The sequence below is a fragment of the Myotis davidii genome, unplaced genomic scaffold (assembly GCF_000327345.1).
Source record: "Myotis davidii unplaced genomic scaffold, ASM32734v1 scaffold534, whole genome shotgun sequence".
NCBI lineage: Eukaryota > Metazoa > Chordata > Mammalia > Chiroptera > Vespertilionidae > Myotis > Myotis davidii.
The window spans coordinates 4,877,141-4,886,140 of record NW_006286678.1 but is presented as its reverse complement, the minus strand read 5'-3'; the positions used below and the strand labels follow the sequence as shown (position 1 = coordinate 4,886,140).

Genomic DNA, 9,000 nt, shown 5'->3' with positions numbered 1-9,000 from the left:
ACCCGACTGTATTTGAAACAATGTTGCAGTCCTGCTGGCTGAAGCCCGGAGTTTTGTTTAGCTTCTATATTTGCTACAATGTTGCTTAGAGTGAGCTGGCAAGGCAGGCGGGGAAGCTTGGCTCCCTCCGGTCACTGAAGCAAGCAAGTCTCCCTGTTCCAGTCAGCTGCCTGGCTGCCGGCTGCCATCTTGGCTGGCAGTTAATTTGCATATCTCCCTAATTAGCCAATGGGAAGGGTAGCGGCCGTACGCTTATTACCATGTTTCTCTTTTATTAGATAGGAGGATTAATTTCAGAGAGGAAGGGAGAGGGAGAGAGAAACAGAAACATCAATAATGAGAGAGAATCATTGATCTGCTGCCTCCTGCACGCCCCCTACCGGGGATTGAGCCACAACCTGGGCATGTGCTCTTGACCAGAATCGAACCCAGGACCTTTGAGTCGGCAGGTCAACGCTCTATCCCCTAAGCAAAATCAGCAAGGGCAGCTCCTGGTAGTCTTCATCCCACTTATTCTGCTCTACATTTTCTTTAATCCACTGTGTTCATTGTTACATACTATATAATTTATCTATTACATTTGTTATATTGTCTGCCTCCCCCAGTTAAGACGGTACACTCATGAAAAAAACAGGAATCTTTGTTTAGTATCATGATGCGTTACGTAAGTGCCAATCAATACATAGTATTTACTGACTGAATCAGTTGAAAAAATTATAGTCACGAGATCCTAATCCATTGTCCCCATTTCCCAAGTACACACATGGTAGGCAAGAAAGAGAGGAGAGCATCTCTGAAAGTTCTTTGATCTACTGATTAAGTGACCAAATCCCTTAAACTTCTCTTCCCCTTCCCCAGGTATTTCAGGAAAAAGCCCATTTTTAAAAACACAAAATCAGCCTGGCTGGTATAGCTCAATGCTTGAACACTGGCCCATTAATCAAGAGGTCACTGGTTCGATTCCAGATCAGGGCACATGCCCAGATTTTGGGCCTGATCCCCAGCAGGTGGCATGATGGAGGCATCAATTTCAGCGATGATTGCCTCTCTCCATCCTTCTCTCTTCCCCTCTCTCTAAAAAAGCAATAAAAATACATTTAAAAGTATAAAATCAGTCATACAAAGATTCAGAAATTAGAAGGAAAATCTTTTTAAAGTAGTAAGTATCTGGCTGAGGTGGATAGAAACCTCATCTCCATACTAAAACAGGAGACAGAATTTGGCTTTCCCATTGTAAATGAACAAATGGATACAGGCATATATTACACTTAGCAGGGGAAAGAAAATCTAACCCCAAAATACTGTGATATTACTGACCTAAAGTGATTTTGCCTTTTCTCTCTATCATCACTTTTATTTTCATATGCTTATTTCTAAAATTGTGGTATACGGAAATTTATGGAGCCAACTATACAGTCTAGAACAGTGGTTCTCAACCTGTGGGTCGCGACCCCTTTGGGGGTCGAACATTTACATGACGATTCATAATTACAGTTATGAAGTAGCAATGAAAATAATTTTATGGTTGGGGGTCACCACAATATGAGGAACTGAATTAAAGGGTCGCGGCATTAGGAAGGTTGAGAACCACCGATCTAGAAGGTTCTTTCAGTGGCTTGCTTGTAAAAGAAGATAAAAGTTAAACCCATGCCTCTGGATTACTGTAATAATAAAGGAGATTCTGGAATGTTAAAAACATGCCACTCTCTTTGTAAACAGAATGAAATGTCTGAGCAAAGCTCACAAAGACAGAGAGATCAACACAGAACAAAGAAAGCTATTTGGAAAATCCCGGTGATCAACTAACTTCGTGTTTGAGCTCCAACAGGATGAGGGAGGAGGATCTTGATTAAAACAGCAGAGAAAAAGATCACCTGGATTGGTATGCCTGGAGAAGCTATAGAGATTGACACATACTGCATAGAAGACATAGGAAATTGGAGAGAAGCCATTAGAAATTGATGATGGAAAAGACTGAGTTTAGGCCCATCAAACATCAGCAGCCAGATGTTCCATACACAAAGCCCACATTAGCATCCACTGCAAGAGTTAGGCCATCAAGAGTGCTGATGAGTATTGGAAAGCCCCCAAAAGATCAAGTTTCTTAGAGATAAAAAGTACAGAAGCAAAACACCAAAATGAAACAAAATCACCAGGTATTTTTGTTTGTTTTTGCATGAATCAGATAGGTTCCATTCTCAATCCTCAACATTTAAGTTGGGCTTGGGAAACAGAAAAAAACACACACAAAACAAAACAAAAACACCCACAAACAAACAAAGTAAGTGTGAGAAGAAATTATAATCTAACACAATCAACTACAAAAATGAACCTAATTGGAACGTCTAAGATATTTCAAATTGGAAACAGACACAAACTGCTGAGAGTTATCAGCTTTGGAGCACTTGCTCATGTATTAAAATAATCCATTCAGGCTGTGCAAGTAAAGAGGAAGCATGGTGACAGGGAGAGAGATATGGGTAAGGATATGGAGGGCTTGCCAAGAATCCAGCTGACAGTTTTATCCTCAAGTTTTCTGGAGCAGTTTAATAACCAGACACATAAACCAGCAAGGCCCTCTGCATTTCAAAACTCCACCAGCCTATGTCCAGCGTTAATCATGTGGATCCATATATAAGGGCAGCATGCATTTTCACCATGATAAACATCAACATGGACCTCACCTTGTCACTGTCATCATGACAAATGTGGTCGTGATGGATGGACTGGCACTGAAAAGAAGCACCAACACTACCTACAAGAGAAAGGGAGGAAAAATTAAGATGGATAATTTCTAACATTTAAATTGCTTTCCCAAGTAAAAGTGCTTTTAAATCCATTATCCCATCTAATCCTCAACAACACTAGGATAAGGATTATTAGTGTAGTTTAACTCAGTACAACAAAACTCGGAGAGGCTGACTGCACAAAGTAGCAGTCAGTGAAGTGGCAGGTCTAAGACTAAAACCCTGTTATTCAAACTCCTAATTCTACTACTGCTACTATTCCACCTGCTACTATACTGAGTGAGGGGTTAGTTTTCAAAGTCCACCTAAGGCAAACTTCTTTTTAGGAAAAAAAGTGTACTCCTTTCAGACTATACATACTTAGAAAAAGAAAAAAACTGACCCTACAAATTCTCAGCATATAAATAATACAATACACAATCAAATGATTTTAAATAGATTTTACTACTTTAAAAATATATATCATTTATATGCCCAACCATTTCTTCATTTGAAGAACTATCTCTTAATAATAACTGCTCTATGATAACAGTTACATTTCTAACCAATAGGAAAACAAATGATTATTTGAGAAATGATGGGAACTGATTAGTCATTTGAAAAAAGTTTTGGCTCCTACCTCATAGCATACAGAAAAATGGTAGGCCAAAGACCTACTGTCCTACTGACAAGTTACAGTTTCTAATGTGTAAATATTTAGATGAACCTTAGGACACCCCACTGCCATGCCTATGGGCATTACAGTGACAAATACCATATTTTACAAAATTTATGATGCCACCAATTCAGATGTCCAATTATTCCATATGCCATTGAGAAAGAAGGCTGCCAAATAAACTTTGACACATTTCCTAACACTAAAAATGTTTATTTCATACTTATTGAAATTACTATTTTAGACTTGTTTAAAGGTTGATTTCTATTATATATTACTCATGTATTCATAAAAAGAAAATGAGAAAATAATTAAATTGGCAATAGCAAAAAAAATGAGAAAATTATTTTTTAAACTTCAAAGGATAAAAACTCCTTACTATATATAGGCTTACCAGTTAATTTCTTCAAATGTACAGATACTATAATCCCAGTGACAGTGACTGTTCCTAACCTACCAGTATAAGGTGTTGTCTCCCAACTCACTTTGCATGACATTGATTATAAAACATTAAAAGGGTTAAAATAAGAAAACAAATTCATCTCAAACACAGGAATAAGAATACTATATAAAATTGTAGCATAAAGTATATATCTAGCAAAAATGACAGCATATGTAATAAAGTGTCACCATAATCTACTCATATTTACCTAAGAAAAGCCTGATCCCTTAACCTCAATAAAAGAAAATTTATCAACAAAGTATTAGGGGAAAAAAACCACAAAATTTTTAAAAGTTTGTTCACATCAAAAGAAGCTGGAAAAAATATTTAACATTTATTATCAATTTCTATTTTTCAGAAATAACCTTATTAATAAGTGTTGCCACTGGATAACAATTCTGGGAAGAATGGGGTGGGGAGGAGGTACAGTTGCCAAAAACATACAATATGGATAAGAGTTCCCTCCGGTACTGGAATCAGTTAACATCATATAACGTATTCCAAAACATGATTTAGAAAAAAGGTTATGTAATAACGTCCTCAAATGTTGAAATATTTTGGGATACCAGAAGGACAAATCAAATCACAGCATAAACTATTATGTCAAAAATATGGTCGATGTGTTTCAAGGAGATAGTAAAAATTATACTTTCAGTCTCCTTTTAATCTAGTATTATGTAATACTGAAGTTATACTGGTAAAAAGAACCCTAAGAACTGATGATTGTAAGTATGCATTAGATACTACCAAGACGTATCAAAACAGACATTATTTTATTCTTACACAAAATCCTTGCATTTAACATATTATGTTACGTGCACTTCCATTGGACACAGTTTAAGAAAGATGAAATAGTGTTGGAAACAGTTTACATAATACCATCTAATGACTGTGGGGGAGAATTACTTGGGACCATTGCCAAAAACTTAAGACTCCATGAAAGCTGTAAAAATGATAATTACGTTATTTAGCAATTTAGAAACTTCTGAGACTATTAAAAATAAATGAAAAGACATCCACATTTTTTAAAAAAGCAACAACAAAAGAACCTAAACACTGACCTTACACCTTTCACAAGAATTAATTCAAAATAGATCATAGACTTGTGGCCCAGTGATTGAGTGTCAACCTATGAACCAGGAGGTCACAGTTTGATTCCTGGTCAGAGCACATATCCAGTTGCTGGCTCGACCCCCAGTGCAGGAGGCAGTGAATCAATGATTCTCTCTCATCATTGATGTTTTTCTCTCTCCCTTCTTCTTTCTGAAATCAATAAAAACCTATTGATCACAGGCCTAAATGTAAAACACAAAACTGCAAAACTTTTGGAAGATACCACAGAAGAAATATAAATGACCTTGGGCTTGATAGTGAGTTTTTATTTATTTATTTAATATATATTTTTTATTGATTTCAGAGAGGAAGGGAAATAGAGAGATAGAAACATCAATGATGAGAGAGAATCATTGATTGGCTGCCTCCTGCAAGTCCGTGTGGGGAGGATCAAGCCCGCCACCCAGGCATGTGTCCATAGCTGGAATCAAACCTGGGACTCTTTAGTCCTCAGGCCAATGTCTATCCACTGAGCCAAACTGGCGAAGGTGACAATGAGTTTTTAAATGCAACATAAAAAGCATAATCCATAAAAGAAAAAAAGAGATAAAATGGACTCCATTAAAATTTAAAACTTCTGCTCTGTGAAAGACACTGTTAAGAGAACAAAAAGACAAAGCTACAGACCAATTGAAAATATTTGCAAAATGCGTATCTCATAAAGGAAAGACTGGTATCCGAAAGTCTTTAAAGAACTCTTAATACTCAACAGTAAACCCTGACCAGTGTGGCTCAGTTGGTTGGAGCATCATCTTGTACACCAGTAGTAGTTCAACTCCTGGTCAGGGCATATGCCTGGGTTGCAGGTTTGATCCAGATCAATGTCTCTCTCTCTCTCTCTCTCTCTCTCTCTCTCAAATCAATAAGAAAACTATAAAAAACATTTTTAAAAAGCCTACAAGTTCTTTGGTTGATTTCTTCCCACTCACCCAACCGCCCCTGCCTTCCCTCTGTGATCAGATCCATTTCTTGATTTTTAATTAGTCTCAAAGGACTTAATAACTTTCAAACTATGACATGCTGCCACCAGGTGGCAAGACAGTGTCATGGCTGCCCAAGATTGGGAATTGTTTTTAAAAAACAATCCAAGGTAGGTATGGGGGGAATTGTTTCAAAAATAATCCAAGGTATGCCCAGCAGATGTGGCATCAACCCAGGAACCAGGAAATCACAGTTCGATTCCCAGTTAGGGCACATGCCCAGGTTGCGGGCTCAATCCCTAATAGGGGGTGTGAGGCAGTCAATCAACGATATTTCTCTCTCACCAATGTTTCTTTCTATCTCTTTATCCCTCTCCTTTCCTCTCACTCTTTAAAATCAATTTTTATTTTTTATTTTTATTTTTAAAATATATTTTATTGATTTTTTTACAGAGAGGAAGGGAGAGGGACAGAGAGTTAGAAACATCGACGTCGATCAGCTGCCTCCTGCACACCTCCCACTGGGGATGTGCCTGCAACCAAGGTACATGCCCTTGACCGGAATAGAACCTGGGACCTTTCAGTCCACAGGTCGACACTCTATCCACTGAGCCAAACCGGTTAGGGCTAAAATCAATTTTTAAAAATCCAAGGTAGGAATGGGGAAAATAAGTGAAAATGTAGATGAAATAAATCTGTCATAATTTGGTAACTGTTGAACCTGGGTGATGGGTATGGGAGTTCATTAGTCTAGTTTTTCTATATTTGTATATGTTTGAACTTTTCCAGAACAAGTATTAAAATTTTGCCTATAATGTTATAAACACTGTGTATATTTTTAATATTTTTAAAGCACAGAAAACATTGGACACAGCAGTACTGCACAAATACTGTATTTCTCAAGGTATTTTTAAAATGTGAGAAAACACTTTATGCATAATAACAGTATCAATTATATATTAATTTTAAATCCTATAACTAGATAGATTTCCAAGATTACATATTTATACTAGTTAACAAAAACTCTGTGTTGTATCCAAGTAAACCTCAGTCATTACAAATATGAAAAATCAAATTTATCAGTATTCCACCCTCATATGTATGCAGAAATAAATTCATAGAGTAACTGCAATGCAGTATTGTACTTTATCTCAATTAAGCTTTTGTTTCTGCCAGGTGTTATGGCTCAGTGGTTGAGCATCATCCCATGCACCAAGTCACTGCTTCAATTCCAGCGTCAGGGCACATGCCCGGGTTGTGGGCTTGATTCCCAGTAGGGGGTGTGCAGGAGGCAGCCCATGAATGATTCTCTCTTAGCATGAATGTTTCTATCTCTCCCTCTCTCTCTCCTTCTTCCCTTCTCTCTGAAATCAATAAAAATATATTTTATAAAGAAAAAAAATATTGTGTTTCTTTAATAATAAGTACAACTATATAAAGGACTCAACTATCAACTATCTCCAATAAAAGGAAGCTAAGGAGCAAATAAATCAGTTTACAACTGCACTTGTTTTCCTTAATCTTTTTTTCCCTTTCATAAATTGCCATTTGACCAGATCACAGAAAACTTAGGACACTAATTTTTAATTTTTCTAGCATCAGTAGGAAAAAACTCCACCTGGATGACATTTCTCCCTCTCCTTCTCCTTCTTCCTTCCCCTCTCTCTCTTTCTTGAAAGAAAGAACCAAGAAACAAAGTCTGGAGATGCTCTATACAAGTGGTGATGGGCTACTAAAGAGGGGTGGGGTGGAGAGGAGTAACAATAATAAATAGCAGTATTTTGAGTGAACTCCAGCTCTTAATTCTAACACTCTGAACCAAAGAGAGACAGCCAACCTTTTTCATTATGGCTGCAAAAGAATGGAAACCTCACTCAATTTATCAGTTACGACAGGGCAAGCTGAGCAAGAGGCTATTATTTTAAGCTGATGCACTAGGCCACTCATGGCCTGTTGGGAGCACCCATCCCAAGCGCAGAATGAAGATGCATATGTGAAGATGGTCCACAGTTGCAGGTGGTTCTTAGGTCTTTGGGCTTTTCCTGATTCTAAAGGAGAAACTTGTCAGTTAAACTTGTCAGTTGGCCAATGTGGGCCTGCCAATGAATCATTCCCAGGTCTCTTTTGGCTTTATTCATTATCCTGAATTTCTATAGGATCTTCTCCAAAGGCATCTCTTATCCCCCTGATAACAGAAGTTCTATAACTGGAGGCACTGAAATGCTTCCTCTCTCGCAGCATAGCCCAGCATATATCTTAACCGTTGTGTGCGGCTGGAGGCTGCCATTTTGAAAAGAAAAAAAAGTGGCGTCCTCTTCACAGAGGTCAATGCTTAACCCAAACACAAAATTTTCAGCCTATGTAAAACCACAAGTGAAATAAAAAAGCAGTGGGGCTTGGTCTTGCTAGTGGCTGGAGGCAGGCTGCTGCTGGATAAAATTTTCTTGATAAAAGCTAATCTAACAAATAATTTTTATTCCAATCATATTTATTGATATTATTCCAAAATATGCATTCATCTGCTGTATAACTAATCTAAAAATTTTCATGACAGATAATCATCATTAATTATCAAACTCTAATGCTTGCTGTTGAATGCCAGGTTCTTGGTTTTTCTCATCAATGATCTAGGCTCTGACTTTGCCAGTGAAATTGCCTCCCTTCCTGGCCTGAGGGTTTCTCTTAGCTTCTTCGGGTAATTCAGATTTTAACCTACTGGACTCACTGAGTATAATGAATGCCCACTGCTTCTCTGTTCCTGGCTAGCTCAAAATGCCCTAAAATTGCTATGTCCTACATTGCATCAGTCTTTAGACCAATACACTGGGTTGTGTTGACCACTGTGTTGACCTATTTAATGGTGGATGTGCTTTAGAATAATTTATAATAATAAAAGGGTAATATGCTAATTAGATCAGATGTCCTTCTGGATGAAGCTGGGGCCGGAGTGAAGCCCAGGTTCTGGGTGCCTGTCAGCAGCCGAAGGGAAGCTGCCTGGGTCCCGGTGCCTGCCCAGGCCCGGCAGCCAGAGGAGGGAAGCCTGGGTCCCGGGTGCCTGCTGGCGACTGGAGGAAAGCGTGGGTCCTAGGTGCTGGAGGGAAGCCAGTGCTGGCAGTCGGGGGA

At 38.2% G+C, this 9,000-nt stretch overlaps 1 protein-coding gene and 1 pseudogene across 5 annotated transcripts in view; both read right to left on the bottom strand.

Moving 5' to 3' along the window:
• RNF38 (ring finger protein 38) overlaps positions 1-2,773 on the bottom strand; it is a 76,459-nt gene extending 73,686 nt beyond the window's left edge. For 4 of the 5 annotated variants that reach the window (XM_006758485.2, XM_015560522.1, XM_006758487.2 and 1 more), the window contains exon 1: positions 2,685-2,773. The gene's annotated coding sequence lies outside the window, so the exon portion shown is untranslated. The remainder of the gene's footprint in view (positions 1-2,684) is intronic. The other variant, XM_006758489.2, reaches the window with a different exon arrangement.
• A 4,797-nt stretch (positions 2,774-7,570) lies between these two features.
• Positions 7,571-8,164, bottom strand: LOC102768892 (annotated as a pseudogene).
• Positions 8,165-9,000: the final 836 nt, after the last annotated feature.